General features: G+C 40.8%; 1 pseudogene; it reads left to right on the forward strand.

Moving 5' to 3' along the window:
• The window catches only part of LOC148093108 (large ribosomal subunit protein eL43 pseudogene), a 35,375-nt pseudogene extending 28,915 nt beyond the window's left edge, over positions 1 to 6,460 (forward strand).
• The last annotated feature ends 891 nt before the right edge of the window (positions 6,461 to 7,351 follow it).

The raw sequence follows: 7,351 nt of genomic DNA on the forward strand, positions 1-7,351 counted from the left end.
TCACAGGAGTGACATCGCCTTTGCCATATTCTATTGGTTAGAAAAAAGTCACGGGCCCCTCCCACACTGAAGAAGAGATTCCACCAGGGTCTGAATACCAGGAGGTAGGAATTATTGGGAGTCATCCTCAAGTCTTTCCATGACAAAAGGAAATGGAAGAAATGACCAATATTGAATACAAAGAAGGGAAACTGAGGGAGCTAAAACACAGCACACGGCTCCTCTCCTAGTAAAAAAGGAGATGAAGTCACCCCTTGAGAGAGTAGGGTTCAAAACAGAGGATGTAGGGAAAAAATGTTTGCCATGAGGAGAGGGAGAACATAGGTTGAGTAGGTGACTCCTGAACAGCCTTGAGGGCCCCGCCAGATTACAAAGTGTGGATTTGATGTGGAACCAATTGGCAGTTATATGATTTACTCCAGCAATAGATGGTGCCCTGTTTTTGCTCTGAAAACTAATGGATGGAGGAATTGGCGCAGGGTTGGGTGTTTTTAAAGGTCAGGGTCAAGAGTGTATTAAAAGGATGTGTTAAAGGTCAGGGTCAAGTCTCTATGGTGCAGGTAAAAAAACATACCAAAAAAACCTAAAAAAACAAAACCAAGTGACTCAGTTATTTTTCTACTTTCTACTTCCACATTCCTACTTTACCAACTATCCCAAAGTAAGTCGGGTGTTCCAGAGTTGGCTTGGCTCTCTGAAGGCCAGCATTTTGCCAAGATGAAGGGACAGGTTCCAAAAGGCTTCCAGAGAGCCTCAGTGGGGACACTGCAAAGCAGAAGCTCTTTCTGTGGATCCAGGATCCCCCTTGGAGGCCCCAAGCTCCCCTCCCTACCTCCAAGCATTTTTCTGGTACTTCCAGTGGCTCTCATCAAGCCTTCCTCTTTCACCTGTGTCCACCTCTCCCTCATCCTCTACCCCTGTCAGTATTTATCAAGTGCCTTTTGTTGGTTAGTCCCGTTCTATATACAGTTTAAAGTGAGTTACTCTGATTGGTTTGTTAGGAAATTTGAATTGTCTGTTCTTGGATAAACTGTTGTCTTTCCTTTACCATGCCATCCCTGGGTCTTGGTATTTCACTGTTGAATAGGACTAGACCAACAAAAGATTAAAACTCAGGGCCTTTAAAGGTCATCCTGTCCAGCTTCCTTTCTTCCAGCAAGGTACCAAAAATAATAATCCTATGTAGGAAGACTTCAGAAGCGGGACATAAACCCTTGGCTACATGCAATGCTGATGACTGAGAAGTATTTTATTTAAAGCTTTGAGTCAATGTAAAAGTTTTATTGCTTCAGAAAACTCAGAGAAAGGATAATAATTTCCCACATGAACAGAGCTATGGCGGGTCTCATTCATCTTAGTACCCTTAGCACCCAGCCCATTGCAGGCCCATAATACTCATTCAATAAACATTTGTTGAGCGGAAATGAGTATATCTAAGGATGAGACATGAGCAAATATGCGTCATTGCTTCATGATGTCAAATACAGCCGTGTGCCTCAGCATGAGATTAGGTTCTGAGAAATGCATAGGCAATTTCATTGTTGTGTGAACATCATAGAGTACACATACACAAACCTAGATGGGATAGCCCACTACACATTGAGACTATATGGTATAGCTGCTCCTAGGCTACAAGCCTGTATAGCATGTTGCTGTACAAAACAACATGAGATTAAATTAAGCACAAGAGAAATGATGCCATCAAGAGACGTGGTAAACACAAGATGTATGTGGCTTCTGTTGGTGGAACACAGCTACTGTTTTACAGTAAACAATCTTTAATAAGTAGAAAGAGTACACTCTAAAGTAACTATGAAAAGTATAATATAGTAAATACATAAACCAGTAACATAGCTGCTCATTATCATTATTAAGCATTATGTACTGTACATAACTTTACATGCTATACTTGTATAGGACTGGCAGCCCAATAGGTTTGTTTACACCAGCATCACCACAAACATGTGAATTAACCCATAGCACTATGATGTTATGATGGCTTCACTGTCACTAGGTGATGGGAATTTTCAGTTCCATTATAATCTTATGGGGCCACCACTGTATATGCAGTCTATCATTGACCAAAACATCATTATGGGACACATGACTTTAAGTGAAAATGAGAATTCCCAATGCTTCTTATAAGAGGCTGAATATAAAATGTGAAGAATTGCTGCTATGTGATTCCTTTACCATTTTCCTGTATGAGAAACTGCTTTTTAAAAAACAGAGTTAGCATCTATTTTTAAGGGAAAACTTGGGGTTGAAATTCTTTAAATATAAATATAAAGAAGAAAATAACAACAACCCATATTTCCTCCATGCACAAGTAAGTGCTATTAACATTTTGGCTTATTTGCTTCCAGCCTTTTAATTTAGTACTCTGTTTTAAAAACTACACTGCTGCAATTATGTGCTGAAAATATGAAGTGTGTCAGTGTGTGTGCACATGTGCACACTGTGAATTCACCGTGGATATGTACTCACATTTTTGTGACTTTTTGCTTGCTCTTTCCTGGGGTTTCTGAGTTGGAAGGTTGTACATTACAAACCACTGTGGTAATAATAAAATAATGAAGCCATGATTTTACATGTCAATGTACAGATGCACTATCCAAATAACACATTTTTAAAGCATAAAAATGGTAAGTAATCCATGTACACAGAAAAAAATTCTAGCACAATCCTCTGGCCTTCAGTCCTTCAGTTTTTCTATCCAGAGGCAACCAGCATTGCCAGTTCCTTGTGAAGGTTTTTGGAAATATAATTTGCATATACAAACATATATTTCTATTTTCCTACATAAGTGGTAGCATACTGTGCATACTGTTTTGTAATTAAGCATAGGGCTTTGCAAATTTTGAAAGTGCTTCTAAACAGTAAGCATTTTAAAAATTTTCAGTTTTATTGAAGAATAAGTGACATAAAAACAGTAAGTTTTCTGAATGTGCAAATTAGTAATCATGGCCTTCCTTCTTTCTAGGTCTCAGACAATTAACTTGAGTGGTCAGAGAATGTCTTCACTGGCTGGGCAGGTCCCTTCAAATCACAAATTCCTATGTCCATGCAAGGCAATTTGCCCTCACTCTCCCTGGTTGAACTTAATCACCTGAAAGCCCACAAAAGAATCCTTTATAATTTTGGTAACTAAACCAAAATCCTGCAGAACATGAAACCAAACAGGGAAATTTGGGGCTCAGCTTAAAATACAGCTGGGTAAGCCCACAGTTGCTGGAATAACAACCAGCCAGGAGGGCTAAATTTAGCCTGGAACCTTAAATATGGTCACCTCTGATGTCCACAACCCCCCACAGGGAACTCTTCCCTATCTCTGAGGCTGATAGACAAGAAGGAACGACAATGTTTGTCCAAAATGTTGACTTTGTGAAAACAACTTAGTCAATCTGGTGTGATTTAATAGGCTGTTAAAAGTTTGATTTAGCCGATCAATAAGCAAACAGTATGATTTGTTGTTGGGGAAATACAGAGCACAGGGACTAGGATGATACCAAACAGTGGGAAAGGTTAATTAGCATTGTAAAGTTCATTTTAAACTTTGATTAAAAAAAAGGAACATCAAAGAACTTAGTAAGAACTTCAACAAAGAGCTAGAAACCGTAAAAAAGGACCAGTCAGAAATGAAGAATATAGTAGCTGAAATGAAGAATACACTAGAAGGAATAAATAGTAGGATGTATGAAGCAGGGGATTGAATCAGCAATTTGGAAGACAAAGTAGGAAAAAACACCCAATCAGAGTAGCAAAAAGGAAAAAGAGAGATTTTTAAAAAAATGAGGATAGTTTAAGGGACCTTTAGGACAACAGAAGCATAACAACATCCATGCCTTAGGAGTACCAGCAGGAGAAGAGAGGGAGCAAGAAATTGAGAACCTATTTGAAGAAATAATGACTGAAAACTTCCCTAACTTGGTGAAAGAAAAAGAGACACAAGTTCAGGAAGCACAGAGAGTCCCAAACAAGATGAACCCAAAGAAGTCCAGAACAAGACACATCATAATTAAAATGTCAAAAATTAAAGACAAAGAGAGAATCTTAAAAGCAGTAAGAGAAAGACAGTTACCTACAAGGGAGCTCCCATAAGACTGTCAGCTGATTTTTCAACAGAAACATTTCAGGCCAGAAGGGATTGGCATGAAATATTCAAAGTGATGAAAAGCAAGGACCTACAACCAAGATTACTCTACCCAACAATACTATAAAATTGAAGGAGAAAAAAAGAGCTTCCCAGACATTAAAAAGCTAAAGGAATTTCTTACCTCCAAGCCAGTATTACAAGAAATGTTAAAGGGTCTTCTTAAAAAAGAAGAGAAAAATAACAACAAAAGAGGAACATAGTTAAAAGAATAAAATGGCAGTAAATACAAATCTATCAATAATCACTTTAAATGTAAATGGCTTAAGTGCTCCAATCAAAAAACAGAGCAGCTGAATGGATAAGAAAATAACACCCATATATATGCTGTCTACAAGAGACCCACCTCAGAACAAAAGATACACACAGACTAAAAGTAAAGGGATGGAAAAAGATATTTCATGCAAATGGAAATTAAAGAAACAAAAACTGGGGTAGAAATACTTATATCTGACAAAACAGACTTTAAAACAAAAGCTGTACTAAGAGACAAAGAAAGACACTACATAATGATAAAGGGAACAACCCAAAAAGAGGACATAACCCTTGTAAACATTTATGCACCCAACATAGGAGCACCTGAATATATAAAGCAAATCTTAATGGACATAAAGGGAGACATTAATAGGAATACAGTCATAGTAGGGAACTTTAACACCCCCTTGACATAAGTGGATAGATGTTCCAGACAGAAAATCAACAAGGAGACAGCAGCCTTAAATGACACACTAGATCAGATGGATTTAATTGGTATCTTCAGAGCATTTCACCTCAAAGCAGCAGAATATGCATTCTTTTCAAGTGAATATTTCTCATAGAAATATTTTTTCTGATATGTTTTCTCAAGCTAGGGAAATGAAAGAAAAAAACAAACAAATGGGATTACATCAAGCTAAAAAGTTTTTGCTCAGCAAAGGAAACTGTCAACGAAATGAATGGACAGCCAAGGGAATGGTAGAGCACATTCACCCATGACACATCTGATAAGGGCTTATTTTCCAAAATTTATAAAGGACTTATAAAACTCAACACCCAAAATTAAACAATCCAATTTAAAAATGGGCAAAGGACCTGAATAGACATTTCTCCAAAGAGGACATATAGATGGCCAAGAGACACATGAGAAAATGCTCAACGTCGCTGATCATCAGAAGATGCAAATTAAAACCACAATGAGACACCACCTCACACTGGTCAGAATGGCTGCCACCAATAAATCACAGACACCTCTGAGTGCCTGCCACCCTCTCCCACCGGGCCTCAGCCAGGCTGCTTTCCCTCTAGCTTTGGTTGCAGGGTTACTTTGCCCCCAGCCACATTAGGAGCCTGGCAAATCTCTTGGCTCAGGGGATATTTGAGATGCAAGGTTAATCCTCCCTCTGCTGGTGCCCTAAACATCCTAGTGGTGGTGGTTGGCGGGAGGAAGGGTTGTCTTCGCCCAGAGATGGCTATGCTGCCTCCTCAGGCCCTGGGGGAACAGGGGAGGTCCTGGGGTGTGCACTGTGGTCAGAAGTGTGGGTTCCACAGTCTCACAGGTCTGGCTTTGTCCCCAGCTTTGTACTTAGCTGTGGTGTGGCTTCAGGCCAGGGCAGTGACTGCTGCCTAACCAGGATAATAATACCCCTCACCAGGATGCGGCGATAGCCAGTGAGATTTCCTGTAAAGCAGACACTCCTATTTCGAGATAGGAAAGCTGGTAGGTAGAAGAAAGCAGTATTTTGGGCTGGTGAAGCAAGAGGTGGTATGATTGTCCCCTAAGAATTCTCATCTTGACCCTGCCCATGTTCCCATGTAGTACCCTGAAATGGGAATGTGCCCAGTTTCTCCTTTTTCTGTTTCTTAATGTTTCAATGATTGAAATACCACTCTCTGGCCAATAAGTCATTAAAAAAACCCCAGCAAATTGAATGTTACTTTAATTACACAATCGCCTGAGGATGAAGTCAATTTATACAATAATTGGTCAACATTACAATAAAGGGGGTCATTTCCTTTCTGGGCTTGAAGTCAGCTTGTGAGGATGTGGCTGAACACACCAAGGTCTGATTTGTTGGCAAATACAAGACTGGTTACAGTGCCTCTCTCAGGAAAACGGTGAAGAAAACTGAAATCTGCTTTCATGTTAAGTGAACCAGCCTTCTGTGGCAAAACCAAGATGAAGAGACAAGCCATAGGCTCTGGCGCTGGTGTTCCTGCACGAAGCAGCAGCAGATAGTGCCTGGACCTCCACCACCACTTCTGCAGACACAATGGTTGGCCAACAGAGGACTGAAGGAACTGAAAGACCAGCTGAAACTCCCCCACTGAGACGCTGCTAGCTATAATAAATGGGTGGATTTATGCAACAAATCAAAAGGTGGGGGAGTGTCACGTGGCCCAGCACTGCTTCCTTGGGTCAACCCCAGGTACAGCTTGTTCTTAATGTCTTGGGGCCACTGAAGGTAACAGGTGACTTCCCCAAATCATGATGCCTTCCAGGTCTCTCTTCTGTCACAGACTCTCCACTTTCCAAACACTCCTTCCCCCTGCCCCCCTCTCTCCCTACTTCCCTCTCTCTCCTCTTCCCTCCCTTACTCAATAGCTCACCCCTAGGAGAGTCTCCTGTTCCCTGTAGCCCCTTCCATAGTAGAAAAGGTCATTCACCAGTTCGTTCACCGAAAGTGTTACCCTGCCAGGCTTTGTGTTTTAAGCCTTCTATCATTAACTGGAATGAAAGACGTTTTCTCTCCTTAACAAGCTTTTAGGTGTCAGTGGGTAGGGGAGATGTTCCATTTCCAGGGCAATAGTCCTGAGTCAGTAAATGCTTGTGGAATTGTTTTAGGCTGTGGTGATGGTTGGCCCTAGGACAGGGAGCCTAAAAGTCCTCTGCTCCTCCAGCCAGGCGCCGGGGCCCAAAAGAGCCAAAGAAAAAAGAAGAAGAATTCGTGCCTCTTTTCCAGTCTCTTAGCCCACTCCCTGACCTAGAGAGAGACCACCTCCTTTGTCTCCTCACATCTGTCCCTGCTTTGCCTGTCTTTGACCCCCGGACTCCTAGATACATACATTATTATACAAGTGATATTTTAGATGCCATTTAATGGTTTCTTTGTCCCAAACTTCCTGGCCTTGATTCCTATACCTTATCTCCCCTCTCCCCCTCTGTTATTTTTCCTTCTCCTAATAAAATGTCTGCTGAGGAAATGTCATTGAAATGACCCC

Source organism: Miniopterus natalensis, chromosome 5 (assembly GCF_054644295.1).
Source record: "Miniopterus natalensis isolate mMinNat1 chromosome 5, mMinNat1.hap1, whole genome shotgun sequence".
NCBI lineage: Eukaryota > Metazoa > Chordata > Mammalia > Chiroptera > Miniopteridae > Miniopterus > Miniopterus natalensis.